Here is a 16,973-nt window from a genome sequence, read left to right as displayed (position 1 = left end):
CAAAAGGCAGGAAAGGCATACTGCTTGTACCATTTGGAGCAGTTTACAAGAGGACGACCACAAGAACTAGTGCGCAGCTGTCAGCAGATAGCTCCTGAGCGAGGCTTCAGTGCTCAGCGTAAATGAGTACACCCCCTTTGAAAAGTAACATTTTAAACAATATCTCAATGAACAATTTCCAAAATGTTGAAAAGATAAAGTTTTGTATAACATCTGTTTAACTTATAATGGGAAAGTAAGGTTAATAACATAACTGAAAAATGTGTAATCTAAGTTTTACTCAAATTAGGGTGGTGCAAGAATGAGTACACCCCACAACAAAAACTACTACATCTAGTACTTTGTATGGCCTCCATGATTTTTAATGACATCACCAAGTCTTAATAATGTCCCTGACAATTAATTTGTTGTCTAAAGATACAACCAGGTTTGAGAAATTCCGCAAATTCAGAAACAACTTCAGAATTTAAACCACGGGTCTGTAAATAATTAGTTGAATCAACTGCGTAGATTTTTTTTTAGCGACATACATTAGGATAAAGAACTTCAAGCATACTGAATTTTTGTTCAGGTTTTTCTACAATTCCTAGATTATTATAAACAACTTTGATGCCTTGTCCTCAACCAGTGAGACGAGGTGGATGCATATAGTTGGACGAGCTTCATTTAAGTGCTCCGTACTCATTTGGTTTGATCGACATTTCCATTAAACATTAAAATCCTGATCAGTAATAATTCCATGAACAATTAGTCTCATACTGCAGTACTACACTGATAAGGGTTACAGTCAATTCATTATTTGTATGGTGGTAATTAATGACTACTTAAGAGCAAAAGAAAACATTAACAGTCTCATTTTAAACATCACTGTTTTAAAATATGTAACCTTATAGTCATAGAACACTGGTCTACAGCCAAAATGCTTCTGAAATAAATATAGTCAAACTTTACTAACTCTGGATCACTGAGAACGAAAATGAAACTTAAAATTGTTCATTGGCTCGTTTTCAAGATTGGCTCTATGAATAAATCTATGAGTGGGTTTGGATAGTACTTACTTTTTTGGCAAAACAATGAATGATGCAATCTGAACCCGGTATTGCATCATACATGACATTAGGTTATTCTTAGAAGTCACTGATGATGCAATCATAAGTCAACTGACATCACTCTGCTGAACAAACTGGTCTTATATCAGCTCAAAAAAAAAAAATTCATATAGTGCTATGCATTCAAGGTCAAGTCTTTGCTTGACAAGAGATGCTCCGTTTCATGAATACAAGAGACAAGCTACCAATAAATAAATAAATAAATAAATACCCACTACGCGCACACAGAATAAGGACGAAACCTATTCAGTACTTATACATAATTGGTTTTGGCAATTTGGTTCATAATACATTTTATTTATATAAACTTTTTGCTGATTTTCTAGCGTTACATAAAGAGAACAGGTGAAATATCATGTAAACGGACCATAAACACATGAAGATATCTAGTTTTACAATTTATATTTAAAACATTATGATGTACACAATGTACATAAGTATAAAATTTAAAATCGTAAATATCTTGGAAGCCATAGCCAATCAACTGATTAACTGTCACTTCAAATTCAACACACCAGATTTCATAATGGCCAATTTCATCTCTGAAGCAGACAACTTCTGAAAAATTGTTGACCAGTGTAACATGAACAATAAAGTTCAAAGTACAGGTCATTTTCAGTCAAAACTGTAACAACCATATTTAATTTGACAACTTTAAATCATGCAGTGTCTGAGTTAGTGCACTTGAAGGTCTTAAATGTAACTAAACAAGCAAACATCTTCCCACACTGTGAGCAGTGATACGGCTTCTATCCTGTGTGAATGCGCTGGTGTGTTTGGAGATTACTCTGCTGAGTAAAACTCTTCCCACACTGTGAGCAGTGATACGGCTTCTCTCCTGTGTGAATGCGCTGGTGTTGTTGGAGATGACTCTGATGAGTAAAACTCTTCCCACACTGTGAGCAGTGATACGGCTTCTCTCCTGTGTGAATGCGCTGGTGTGTTTGGAGAGCACTCTGCTGAGTAAAACTCTTCCCACACTGTGAGCAGTGATACGGCTTCTCTCCTGTGTGAATGCGCTGGTGTCGTTGGAGATGACACTGATGAGTAAAACTCTTCCCACACTGTGAGCAGTGATGCAGCTTCTCCCCTGTGTGAATGCGCTGGTGTGTTTGGAGATCACTCTGCTGAGTAAAACTCTTCCCACACTGTGAGCAGTGATACGGCTTCTCTCCTGTGTGAATGCGCTGGTGTCGTTGGAGATGACTCTGATGAGTAAAACTCTTTCCACACTGTGAGCAGTGATGCGGCTTCTCTCCTGTGTGAACGCGCTGGTGTTGCTGGAGATTACTCTGATGAGTAAAACTCTTCCCACACTGTGAGCAGTGATGCGGCTTCTCTCCTGTGTGAACGTGCTGGTGTTGCTGGAGATTACTCTGATGAGTAAAACTCTTTCCACACTGTGAGCAGTGAAACGGCTTCTCTCCTGTGTGAATGAGCTGGTGTGTTTGGAGAGCACTCTGCTGAGTAAAACTCTTCCCACACTGTGAGCAGTGATACGGTTTCTCTCCTGTGTGAATGCGCTGGTGTTGTTGGAGATGACTCTGATGAGTAAAACTCTTCCCACACTGTGAGCAGTGATACGGCTTCTCTCCTGTGTGAATGCGCTGGTGTGTTTGGAGAGCACTCTGCTGAGTAAAACTCTTCCCACACTGTGAGCAGTGATACGGCTTCTCTCCTGTGTGAATGCGCTGGTGTCGTTGGAGAGCACTCTGATGAGTAAAACTCTTTCCACACTGTGAGCAGTGATGCGGCTTCTCTCCTGTGTGAATGCGCTGGTGTGTTTGGAGAGCGCTCTGCTGAGTAAAACTCTTCCCACACTGTGAGCAGTGATACGGCTTCTCTCCTGTGTGAATGCGCTGGTGTCGTTGGAGAGCACTCTGATGAGTAAAACTCTTCCCACACTGTGAGCAGTGATACGGCTTCTCTCCTGTGTGAATGCGCTGGTGTTGCTGGAGATTACTCTGATGAGTAAAACTCTTCCCACACTGTGAGCAGTGATACGGCTTCTCTCCTGTGTGAATGCGCTGGTGTGTTTGGAGAGCACTCTGCTGAGTAAAACTCTTCCCACACTGTGAGCAGTGATACGGCTTCTCTCCTGTGTGAACGCACTGTTGTGTTTTGAGAGCACTCTGGTAAGTAAAATTCCTACCACATTGTGAGCAGTGATGTGGATCTCCTCCTGTGTGAATGCGCTGGTGTGTCTTGAGTGCATTCTGATAACTAAAATTCTTTCCACAATCTGAGCAGTGGTGAATTTCCTTCTGTATATCATTATGGGAAGTATCAGAATGGATAATATCAGTTGATGTTGGTTGACGACTGGAGCATTTGGAGGGGATCTGAAGCTTATATTTAATCTCTCCTGATTCTCGCAGTCTCACGTACTCTTCATAGTGGCATCTCTTGATATGCTTGTCGAGGTAAATTGGAGATGCATCGGAACGAGGGCATGTGGAGCATGAAAAGACTTGCAGCAGAGCGTTCTTTACTTCTGGAGAAATGAAAGGACAAAAATAACAAATTGAACATGAAATGCAACAAGATTATAAAATATAACAACACTAACCCAATGTAAGGAGTGCTTTTATTAAAACTTAATCAAGATTCTACATGAATTAAGACTGAGACAAAAACAAAAGGTTGCGGACTAAGATACAGCAGCCTCTAGCTTGGAATACTGGGAGATTCAATAAGGTCCTGGAACAGCAGCTATGCACAGCATTGGCCATAGCCCCATGGGTCTGAGCAACCAAAGGGGAGTTGTTGGTTCCTGTTGGACATCATGTCAAGTCTAGGTAATGGCAAGCCTAGCCTTATTTACATCTCATCCAGGATTGAGAAGGAAACTCAGCCCTCACATTCAAGGTTCTAAAAGATCCAAAAATGGGACTTATTTATAAAACTGGATATGGATAGATTTATTTGCAAATAGTTTCTAGTAGCATTTACACAAGCAAATATGTATTTTCTATCTGGATTTTATATATGGATTAGGTTGTTAAGTTTAAAACACTTATTAATTTCAATTACACACAAATTTCATGAAATTAAGTTTTGTGGGATTTTGTGAAGCCCAGGTGATTCATTTTAATGTAATTGATGAAAGCAAGCCAACATCCATAAATTAAGACACATAACAATAGTCATTAAATTTAAATGTAGGCATATAAAAAAAAAAAAAAGGGGGACACACTGCATCGGTTCAGATGGCATTCAAGTAGGTCTGCAGCAGTAGGAATTTCCTTACTGCAGTATTTGAAGAATGCCAAACCTCCATGTGTTTAATTGTTCGTTAATTCATCGGACGCTATTTGTTCCTTAACATGTTGAAGTTCTTCAGCTGCAAGAGTTTAAAGTGCATATCCTGGACCAATTTCTTTTTTCTTTTTTTTTTAATATATGAAAGTATGTCCCTTTACACACTCATCCAGAAGGGTAATTTTGCACAAGACCATCTGTCAACAACAGAAAAAAATAAAATGCGTCTGGAAAAATCCCAAGGGAGTCTGGAGCCAGATTCGTGATGTTACCTGTGGAAGCGCCAGCAGGCTGCGCGAGCTTTGCACGGTTTCAGTCTGCGCGTGTGTGTGCCTCGCACAAAGCGCTCCCATTTCTCTCTCATTGTCCGGTCTTTTGGAAAATGATTAGTACTAATCCCATAATGATTGGTGTTGCTACACCCTCCTACGATACATCTGTTAACCATTTTAATAATTATGTGATAACGTTGAAGAAATTTGCAGAAAACCACCAGGTCGTTTTCTCAAACAAACCAGCGCTGATGTAGAATTCAGAGGGAGGCGTCCCGCACGCAATGTCATGAAAATCAATGTTTCCCGGGAAATCCAATGCCAAGTTTTTTCCAGAGGTGGACCAGTTCGTCTCAAATGGCTTGATTTCAACTGAATTTTTCTGGTATTGCGCAAGGTAAAAAAAAAAAAAAAAAAAATTGCGCAATGTTACAGATATTTGACCAAAGTTTAATACAAAATAGGGGAATTACATTGATCTTGCTCCTGAATTTACCCGTGATATGCACTTTAAGGAGCTAAAATTTAACAATTAAAAAGATAAATTGTCCATGGTATGACTTGTGGAATTATTGAATTCCATAAAAATACTAAAAATCTTATTGCTTGTTAAATTGCTTGATAATATAACCATCACATTATGCTCCTGAAATAAAGCAAATGTGTTACAATTGATTTTTATAATGGTTGATGGGTTTGACTGACATCTGCATTATCCAATTAACAACTTTGCTTGGTTCAGACACACCGCATGTGTGTTTTCAACTAACTTCTTTCCAGCCAGCTGGTTACATTGCACTGTAGGTATTATAATGCCCCCCCAGTGTTTCTGTAATATGGGGAGGTCTGACATTATCCTATATTGTGTGTTTGCTGTGACAGGGCATTCCCCCCTGATTTCTCCCCAATTTTCTCCCTAATTTAGCCATGGCCAATTCCCACCCATCAGACTCCTCTCCAGTATCACATAACAGCTACCAACCAGGGAGGGCTATCATGTGCTTCCTCCAAGACAAGAAACACCAGTTGACCACGTTTTACTCATACACTGTCAGGGGGCTGCAAAGCACACTCGGACGAAAGCCCAATCCACTTACTTCCTATTAAATGTGCTCTCTCACACCCATGACTGGCCAGTGTAACTGACAGGGCAGAGAAGAGAGAGCATGCCATCTCTCCCCCCCCCAGACAGCCCAGACAATTTTGCTCTCTTGAGCTCCCAACCACAGATGATTGTGGCATCATCAGAATTTGAAAGTGGCAATATCTGGATGATGAGGAGGATGACGGGGAAAACACTTTTTTGCTGTGCCACTCAGGATCCACAGGGCATGCATTTTACACTACTTCTGGTTAAACTGGGCATGATGAATAAAACTACAACAATATCTTGTGGTTTACTATATACAGTGGTGCTTGAAAGTTTGTGAACCTTTTAGAATTTTCTATATTTCTGCATAAATATGACCTAAAACAACATCAGATTTTCACACAAGTCCCAAAAGTAGATAAAGAGAACCCAGTTAAACAAATGAGACAAAAATATTATACTTGGTCATTTATTTATTGAGGAAAATGATCCAATATTAGTACATATCTGTGAGTGGCAAAAGTACATGAACCTCTAGGATTAGCAGTTAATTTGAAGGTGAAATTAGAGTCAGGTGTTTTCAATCAATGGGATGACAATCAGGTGTGAGTGGGCACCCTGTTTTATTTAAAAAACAGGGATATATTAAAGTCTGACCTTCACATGTTTGTGGAAGTGTATCATGGCATGAACAAAGGAGATTTCTGAGGACCTCAGAAAAAGCGTTGTTGATGCTCATCAGGCTGGAAAAGATTACAAAACTGTCTCTAAAGAGTTTGGACTCCACCAATCCACAGTCAGACAGATTGTGTACAAGTAGAGGAAATTCAAGACCGTTATTACCCTCCCCAGGAGTGGTCAACCAACAAAGATCACCCCAAGAGCAAGGCGTGTAATAATCGGCAAGGTCACAAAGGACCCCAGAGTAACTTCTAAGCAACTGAAGGCCTCTCTCACATCAGCTAATGTTACTGTTCATGAGTCCACCATCAGGAGAACACTGAACAACAATGGTGTGCATGGTAGGGCTGCAAGGAGAAAGCCACTGCTCTCCAAAAAGAACATTGCTGCTCATCTGCAGTTTGCTAAAGATCATGTGGACAAGCCAGAAAGCTATTGGAAAAATGTTTTGTGGATGGATGAGACCAAAATAGAATTTTTTGGTTTAAATGAGAAGCGTTATGTTTGGAGAAAGGAAAACACTGCATTCCAGCATAAGAACCTTATCCCATCTGTGAAACATGGTGGTGGTACTATCATGGTTTGGGCCTGTTTTGCTGCATCTGGGCCAGGACGGCTTGCCATCATTGATGGAGCAATGAATTCTGAATTATACCAGCGAATTCTAAAGGAAAATGTCAGGACATCTGTCCATGAACTGAATCTCAAGAGAAGGTGGGTCATGCAGCAAGACAACGACCCTAAGCACACAAGTTGTTCTACCAAAGAATGGTTAAAGAAGAATAAAGTTAATGTTTTGGAATGGCCAAGTCAAAGTCCTGACCTTAATCCAATGGAAATGTTGTGGAAGGACCTGAAGCGAGCAGTTCATGTGAGGAAACCCACCAACATCCCAGAATTGAAACTGTTCTGTATGGAGGAATGGGCTAAAATTCCTCCAAGCCGGTGTGCAGGACTGATCAACAGTTACTGGAAACGTTTAGTTGCAGTTTTTGCTGTACAAGGGGGTCACACCAGATACTGAAAGCAAAGGTTCACATATTTTTGCCACTCACGGATATGTAATATTGGATCATTTTCCTCAATAAATAAATGACCAAGTATAATATTTTTGTCTTATTTGTTTAACTGGGTTCTCTTTATCTACTTTTAGGACTTCTGTGAAAATTTGATGTTGTTTTAGGTCATATTTATGCAGAAATATAGAAAATTCTAAAGGGTTCACAAACTTTCAAGCACCACTGTAGTCAGTTTTGCAATAGCAAGATATGCAGTGCGTGGACTTCACACGTCTCAAAGGAAGCTGATAGACTTCATCCTCTCTGGTTGGTCACGGTCATATGATCGAGAAGACCTACCTGGTTGGTGGGACAGGCCAAAATGAGGTCTCTGGGGAATGCTCTAAATATTGCAGACTGCATTGTACAACAGCTTTCATCCCAGAAACACTGGTAGGCTCAGAAACATGTCACGAAATGATGCAGATGTAGGTACAGTCCGCCATTTTGTGTCTAAGAACTACAACTCCCAGCCAACTTCCGCGTTGACCTGCGTCACGCCGGGGCGGGGTCACCATCGCTTCATACACAAAGCATAAAACAACGGGACAATGCTTCCATCTTTGTCTCTGGTGTCTGACTCTTTGCGAGACGGACGCATATAGAGATGCTCTCCACCATAAAGACGTCTTTTTCTTTCTTTCTGGCAAGATTCACGAGTTAGCGCGATCTCTCTGGTTACCCCTGGCCACGGTAAAATCCAGAATAGCGCGATTTAAAACTCAGTACGCTATAACCATTTTTTTTCCATTCATTCATTAACTACTGCAAATCAAAGCAGTTAATTTATCATCAGAGGCGACCGGATTCCTTCTGACAAAGCCCTGTGCATATTATTCTGATCAGAGACTCTCTCTTCATCACGCCGAACCGGAAGACTCCGCGCTTTCTCCATCGGAGCGGCCCGCGTGCTTCATGAACAGCGGAGCTCAAAAGTCTCGGACAGCTACAACGGCGAATATTTCTTCATACCTTGCTAGAGGCAAGATGTTGAGTAAAATATATTTTGGGCATAATTAAGCTAGTCTTAATAAGTTGCTTTATTGAAAGTGTGAATTTAAACACAGGTTTATTCGTTACACTATTGAAACACGCAGCGTGTTGAGTGTGGAATTGATTTATGTTGTTTTAATATCATTTGTTTCAATTGATAGGCTGTGCATGCTTCTCTTATTTCTTTTACTAATATCCTCAATCTCCTTAACACACATTTTGATCTTATTAAGACTTCAGGGGGTTTGATAATGTTATGAGTGTGGAATTCCCTTGTTACTTATGGCCCTTTTCCACTACCCTTTTTCAGCTCACTTCAGCCCGACACGGCTCGCGTTTCGACTACCAAAAAACAGCACGACTCAGCTCGCTTCAGCCCTGCTTAGCCCCTAAAACTCGCACCGTTTTGGAGTGGGGCTGAAGCGAGCCAAACCGAGCCGAGTGAGGCTGGGGGCGTGAGCAGACACTCCCCTGTGCACTGATTGGTGAGGAGGAGTGTCCTCACATGCCCACACACGCCCCGCGAGCACGCTGGGATCTGTAAACACCGTAAACCCGGAAGAAGAAGAATTACGAGAATTTCTGAAGCCTTATGCGCCTTGCCTCATCTATACGCTCTTGCCAGTATCTGTTTGTATTGTCGGTGACAACAAGCCACAGAACCAAGACCAGCAACACTAACGACTCCATGTCCATGTTTATTGTTTACTATTCGGGTCGTGAGACTACCGCTTAAAAGATCACTGATGTCACTGTTTGCGCTGCTTAACGGCATCACGTGACGTCCACCCACTTTCGCTAACTCCACCCAATGTGTCCACCCACTTCCAGCCAGCACGGTTCAGCGCGGTTGTAGTCGAAATGCAACTCCAACAGCCCCGCTCAGCTCGACTCAGCACGGCACGGCTCAGCCCGACTCAGCCGCGTTTGTAGTGGAAAAGCGGCATTAGAAAACACGTGCTCACTAAACCATGAGGATTCACCTCCCCCAAGATTGCAGATAACATTCCAGACTTTACAACCCCCCTCTCACACACTCTAGTCAGCCCCACGGCTAATTCCTTTGTTGTTAGCAAGCTAGGCTAACCTTTGCTCAGGTCTAGAGGCCTACCACCATGTGCTTAATCACAAGCCTACGTTAGCTAGCTTCTCTTTGTCTACTTAGCAACACAAAGCTAATCTAGGCCTACCCAACACACACAAGGCCTTTCACACACACCATATAATATTTGTATATATTGAGTATTCGTTTTTATCTTTGTATAATAAATTCATTTATTATCAAAGCTGTGTGTATTCATCTTGTTGGTGTTCCAATATTTTCGAAGTCCCCAATCTCTCAAAGAATTCAAAAAGGTGCAGATGATTTATGTAATATGGTAAGTGATCAATAATAATTTGGAAATATAACATAATTTAGCTGTTTGGTAATTTATCCAGGATTAATGAAACGATTCACTAGATGATTCACTGAATGATTCACTAAATGATTCACTGAATGACTCACTTGAATGATTCACTTGAGTGATTCACTTCAAACGATTCAAATGAGACTGATTCTATGGTATGATTCAATTCAAATGAGTCAAATTAAACGATTCAATGGGATTGATTCATTTTAATTATTAACCTTCAAATTTAATGAGACTGATTTAATGAGATTGATCACTTAATATTAATAGTAACTGTGATTGTACCTACACAGAAAATAACCTCTATAACCTCTTAGACAAAAGTAACACCTTGCTGTCTGGTTGTTCCTGTAGGTGCAGGACTGTGTTCTTTGGTGTACTCCTCTTCATACCACACCAAGAGCTCCTGTCCTGGGTTAATGGATCGACAGCAACGATACAGAATTCCCCCTTGATACTCAAATGCCACAAGATTCTGTTCTTCTTCATTACGAGCACAATTCACATACCTAAAAGAGTGAGGCAACGTTTCAGAAAAAGGTAAAAAAAATCAGATCAGAGTTACAGACTTGGAGAAAGCATGGCAGAGATATCAATGACATGAAGATAAAGTTCTTCCAACAAATGAGGAGCTGTAAAATCAAAATCACTAAAATGACCCAACAGCTGGTGTACTGCTCACCTCATCCAATTCACATGCATCTCTCTTTTGGCATCGATGTATTCTTCACCCTGCATGCTCCTGTATACCTGTAGAAAAATACCACATTTACTTTTTTTTTTACACAAAATCAAAATATGGCTTTAAATGGGGTTTACAGAAACAAGAACAATGGCTCATGCCAATATTATTAAGCCTCATGAAGGCTGAATTAAAGGTTTTTGACTGTATCGTAAGATTCACAAAACAGCTAACAAGCTCCGAGATGAATTTAGTAACTATAGAAAAATGCAGGCAAGGCTTTATCAGAATTTAGGCAAAGGAAAGGTTTCTTATAAAAGGCTTTACTTCTGACATGGCAAAGCTGTGCTGTGAATCAGACCTCTCTGATAAATATCTGTCCCTTGTGTTTTGGTCTCTAAACAGACAGCTACAAAAATACACAACTTTAAAAGTCAGTTCTGTCTCTAAATGGGTTTTATATAAAATATTTTTGATCTGTACAAGTAATATTTATTTGGGCGCCAATGTTGTTTTAGTTCAGTGTAGCAGTGTTCATCTTTAATTTAAATGATTTTAAATTTACTTTTAGTCATGTGTCCTGAAAATAGTAGTTACATTTAAGTCTTTTTTTTTTTTTTGGTCAAGATTCCATCAGTGGAACTCAGTTTTAATTTTAGTCTAATTCTATCAATGTTTTAATCATAATTTCCTCAGATAGTTGCATGGTACTTGTAAAATATGCCCTGCAGTTTTAAGAGGGCCTGTTGCAGCAGGGGTTTAGCCAGATTCCCCCCCAGCATATGGCTGGGTTTTGTCACTATGCAGAAGTTACAGTACTCAGCATAAATGAGTACACCCCCTTTGAAAAGTAACATTTTAAACAATATCTCAATGAAAAACAATTTCCAAAATGTTGACAAGACAAAGTTTAATATAACATCTGTTTAACTTATAACGTGAAAGTAAGGTTAATAATATAACTTAGATTACACGTTTTTTTTTTTTTCAGTTTTACTCAAATTAGGGTGGTGCAAAAATGAGTACTCCCCACAACAAAAACTACTACATCTAGTACTCTGTATGGCCTCCATGATTTTTAATGACATTACCAAGTCTTCTAGGCATGGAATGAACAAGTTGGCGATATTTTGCAACATCAATCTTTTTCCATTCTTCAACAACGACCTCTTTTAGTGACTGGATGCTGGAGAGTGATGCTCAACTTGTCTCTTCAGAGTTTCCCAAAGAAAATAATTTCTTTACACCACAAAGGTGAAGGCTACAAGATGATCAGCAAAGCTTTACTTATCAGTCAGAATACTGTAGCAAAAGTGGTACAAAAATTTAAGAAAGATGGAACTGCAACCATCTCACAGAGACGTCCAGGTCATCCACGGAAGTTAACACCTCGACAGGAGCGTCTTCTGATGAGAAGGGTTGAAGAAAATTGGCATGCAAATTCACTGCAGTTATCTAAAGAAGTAGAAAGCCAAACTGGGGTGACTATTTCCGGTGACACAATACGGCGTACACTGCAGAGGAATGGCATGCATGGATGCTGTCCACGAAAGAAGCCTCTCCAAAAGCCCAAGCACAAAAAAGCCCGCCTCGAGTTTGCCAGAGCCCGTGCTGACAAAGATGAAGACTACTGGGACTCTGTACTCTGGAGTGATGAGACCAAGATAAATGTTTTTGGAACTGATGGCTTCAAAACTGTATGGCGTCGCAAAGGTGAGGAATACAAAGAAAAATGCATGGTGCCTACAGTGAAACATGGTGGTGGCAGTGTCCTTATGTGGGGCTGCATGAGAGCTGCTGGTGTCGGGGAGCTGCATTTCATTGATGGCATCATGAATTCACAGATGTATTGCTCTATACTGAAAGAGAAGATGCTACCATCACTCTGTGCCCTGGTCGTCGTGCACTTTTCCAACATGGCAATGATCCTAAACACACATCTAAGGCCACTGTTGGATTTCTGAAGAAGAACAGGGTGAAAGTGATTCAGTGGCCAAGTATGTCTCCTGATCTGAACCCAGTCGAACACCTATGGGGAATTCTGAAGAGACAAGTTGAGCATCACTCTCCATTCAGCCACTAAAAGAGGTCATTGTTGAAGAATGGAAAAAGATTGATGTTGCAAAATGTTGCCAACTTGTTCATTCCATGCCTAGAAGACTTGGTGTTGTCATTAAAAATCATGGAGGCCATACAAAGTACTAGATGTAGTAGTTTTTGTTGTGGGGTGTACTCATTTTTGCACCACCCTAATTTGAGTAAAACTGAAAAACGTGTAATCTAAGTTATATTATTAACCTTACTTTCACGTTATAAGTTAAACAGATGTTATATTAAACTTTGTCTTGTCAACATTTTGGAAATTGTGTTCATTGAGATTGTTTAAAATGTTACTTTTCAAAGGGGGTGTACTCATTTACGCTGAGCACTGTATGTGGAGTTAGCCACGACTGTAATGGTGATGAGCGCTATTTTCATATGAAGACGTTACTTTGTTCAGACCAATGCCGTGTGTGTGTCCTGACTCATATACCCGTTAGAATCCAGGAGCATGATGAAAGTCATGTGAGCAGGGAAGTGAGCAAGTCTAGCAAACCGGATTCACTCCCGCTTCCCAACTACGGTCAGGAATGTGAAAAAGAGGGAAGGCAACATACTGGAATGGATTTTGCTAAGGATATTTCCTCTAGCTGTAAAAATTCCCTTGAGAAGTAAGCTAGGATGACTGACTGAACAGAACCAGCTATTCTTGGGTCACGTTTATTCGTCAGGGCATAATGAACAGAGATTTTGTTTTGCCGTGCTTTTACCGGCCCTCTCTGTGGGCCTGTCATTTCGGGTTCACATGACAGCATATGTGTTCTCACCGGTCAATCACAACCAAGTTAGCTAATGCACATTAACATTCTACACTAATGCAAAAGCAGTGTGCAGCAGTGAAACAAAAGCCATGGAAAGGTCAAAAATTAAAGGAGGGACCAAAAAAACCCCAAACAAACCAGGCATTAGAGGCATAGGCTTCCAAATGTTTAAAAAAAGAAAATCTACATACTGTTTGGGCATCAGCACCCTGAATTGGCCTGCAATGCCATTTTCAAGGACCAGAATGAAGAGCTTAAAATGGACATTAAAACATAGCTATAGACTAGGCTGTTGCCTCTCACGGTTACCAGAGGACTAGCCCCCCTGTAACCCTAGCTGTATAGGTGAGAGGCCGAGGGCTATGGAAACAAAGGTCAGCGCCACCCAATGTGCCTGACTGCATGGAGCGGGAAGGACTTTAGAGATGGGCTAGGCTACATGTTCATTTAAAACTGCTGTAACTTGCCCAACCATAACTGACTATCATATGTATCAGAGATTTCCAAGCTTGTTGGGGCTGAAGCACATCAAAGGTCAAATCAGAATGTCAAGGCACACCAAATTAAAAGTTGGCTATCGATTATGAAGAATGTCACACACATTATGATGGGCTAGAAGGTCATTTGCAAAATTTGACCCAGATTGCACTACAGCAGATTGTCAATTATTAAAACAGATAGGTAAATCAGACAGGCAATTGTATAATTTATTAAAAATGTGAGGCAACGCTCATTACAGTGTTTTCCATGAGTTGCCTAGACTGTAGTGAGTGACGGAAGCATTTTCATAACACAAACACCATTTGATTTGAGACTGATAACATTAAGTGTCCACTCCAGTCATCCACTAGTCCAAACACAATACTATGGTTATCAATGTAAAACAGCAAACAGATAACATCAATGGAGAAGTTAGCATTGATAATTAGCATTCATCAAACTTGAGCTTAGAGAACGTTAACATCAGCATGTCCGAATCTCATATCCTTGCTTTAAAACAGTGCATGGTTAAATTTGTAGAGAGTTTTAGCTTATTTGAGTCAGAAAAGCTGCTAACACATCCGGTAGCATGTATTCGTCATTCAAAACACAAGTGCATGCTCTAACCAGAGTTCAAAATAGGTTTATTTTTTGGCTAAAATGAAATTATTCTGAATGTTCTCTATTCAATATTTTCCATTTTCTAAAAAAACAAACAAACAATTGAACACAGGTAACCACTTCTGCTTCATTTCTTTGAGGGCTGAAGTGTATGCTCTAGTCATTTTTTTAACCGTTTATGAACTGAAACTCCTTAACCATGCTTTGCGGGTGTGGCCTTTTTGCTGTGGCATCACCATTCATATCGATACAACCAGTGTGTTTATGCTTAAATTACTAAAGCACAAAATTGTTTTGTGCAAGGTCTTCATAGATCTAAAACTCTTAATTTTTCTCTCAAAGTGCACCAGTTTGATACATTTAACTTTAAAATAAACAAAATTATCTCACAGGGGAGCATGCCCCCAGAGCGAGGGCCACTGACCCTAGTTTCACAAAATCCTGAGGGAAACACTATTATTCTGTCTTTTTTTTTAATAACTACTGCCAGAGGAAAAGCTACCTGTTCTTTTGCAAGTTAGGGTAGCTGTGAAAGAAATCTCTCTCAGCTCAAACATAGAAGTAGGTGACCGTGATTATGCAACATATCCTAGAAGCATGTTGATGTTCAAAAATAAACTTGACAGGTAGTGAACTAATGTGGCAAGTGTGTGTGGAAGGAGAAATCATGAGATGGAGAGCTCCACTTTTGAATATAAAAGTGTCTCATTGCATATCGTACAACGAAATTGGACGCCATCCTACCAGTGCAACATCTGCTTATTTTAGATTTAATTATTTATTTCAGTCATTTCAACTTTCAATAACATACACACTGGTTACATAGGCTACATATCAGCAAGAAAGACCGAAAAGGATTAGACTGAAGCAAAAGCTTATTGCGTCTACCCTCATCTCAAATTAATAAATCTTTTTTTTATGCCAAAGGAATTTAGGAAAGAAACAAAAAGGGAAAAAAAAAATAAAATAGTAACAATAGTATCGGTTACATTTTGTTCAATACAATTTTACAGCTTTCAATTTCAAATGAACACCAAAACATACATATTGGATTTTGCAGTTTTCGTATTCTGTAGCATTAAATATCAAGTAGCTGGATCAAATTTAAATCAAACCATTTTTTTCCAAACATATTTCATATCTCAGTTTTGTATTTACTGCCATGTTTGTGTGCTTTAAGGCCTTTAAGCGTGTTACACAGTTTAATTTCATTTTCAAGACCATTCCATAAATTAACTCCTGTAATAGATATACACCTCTGTTTCACATTTGTTCTGAACTTTAACAAACATATACGAGTTCCTCTTAATTCATAATGACACTCTCTGATTTGAAAGAACCTCTGAATACAGTCAGGGATAGTTTTGTTTTTGATTTTAAACAAATTGAGCAATTTTGTAATCCACAAAATCACGAAATTTAAGGCCATTCAAGTTTATAAACAACTGATTGGTTGGTTCACTATAACATACGTTGTGTACGATCCTAATAGCTCTTTTCTGCAATATGAAGATCGGGTTTGTGATTGTTTTACATGCATTTCCCCAGACCTCCACACAATAAGTTATGTATGGAACAAGCAGAGAATTATAAAGTGCGTGCAATGAGTTTTGGCTTAGAATGTGTTTAGTTTTATGAAGTATTGCAATAGACTTGGACATTTTTGCTTTTACATGTTTAACTTGACAGGTAGTGAACTAATGTGGCAAGTGTGTGTGGAAGGAGAAATCATAAGACGGAGAGCTCCACTTTTGAATATAAAAACGTGTCATTGCATATCGTACAACGAAATTGGATGCCATCCTACCAGTGCAACATCTGCTTATTAAAAATAAATATGTCCATATAATATATATTAACAACACAAAAACTCTTTTTAAAAAAAAAAAAAGACATCACGGGTTTCCTACACTTGAAAGGGAAGGACTCGGACACAGGATTCCACTCGTCTTGTGTCTTATTGATTTTCAGGGGAGTTAACATTGTAGTAGAATTGTGGTAGTATGGTTTTTCCAGAAGAAAAGGTAGAAGTAGAAGCAGAAGTAGAACCAGAAGTAGAAGCAGAAGTAGAAGGTGAAAAACCTTACAAACAAAAATAAATGTATGAATAAATGCCTGTTTTTCTATAACAAAGCATGTATGAATAAATGCCTGTTTTTCTACAACAAAGCATGTATGAATATATGCCTGTTTTTCTACAACAAAGCCCAAGTTAATTAGGCAACAATATATAAATATTTATGTATAAGGTAAGTTAAGTATATTTTAATCATTCAGGCAATATGTTAGTGAACAAACATAAATGAACAGAAAACCAGTTCTAAACTAAGAACCATTTACTTCTAACCATTTTAACCATTAGCCCTTTAACAGGCAGTTTGTGCACTTTAACTGATTACTACACGCCACTGAGAAAGGAAACTGATGAAATGAAACTAATGTAATGAAATGAA

At 39.4% G+C, this 16,973-nt stretch overlaps 1 protein-coding gene and 1 pseudogene across 1 annotated transcript in view; one reads left to right on the top strand and one right to left on the bottom strand.

The window, feature by feature from the left end:
- Positions 1-16,973, top strand: part of LOC132865856 (zinc finger protein 850-like) — a 1,522,149-nt gene that overhangs the window by 745,435 nt on the left and 759,741 nt on the right. The window lies entirely within an intron of this gene.
- The window catches only part of LOC132865865 (zinc finger protein 345-like), a 46,253-nt pseudogene continuing 29,635 nt past the window's right edge, over positions 356-16,973 (bottom strand).

Source organism: Neoarius graeffei, chromosome 18 (assembly GCF_027579695.1).
Source record: "Neoarius graeffei isolate fNeoGra1 chromosome 18, fNeoGra1.pri, whole genome shotgun sequence".
Taxonomy (NCBI): domain Eukaryota; kingdom Metazoa; phylum Chordata; class Actinopteri; order Siluriformes; family Ariidae; genus Neoarius; species Neoarius graeffei.
This window is presented reverse-complemented; position numbering and strand designations above follow the sequence as displayed.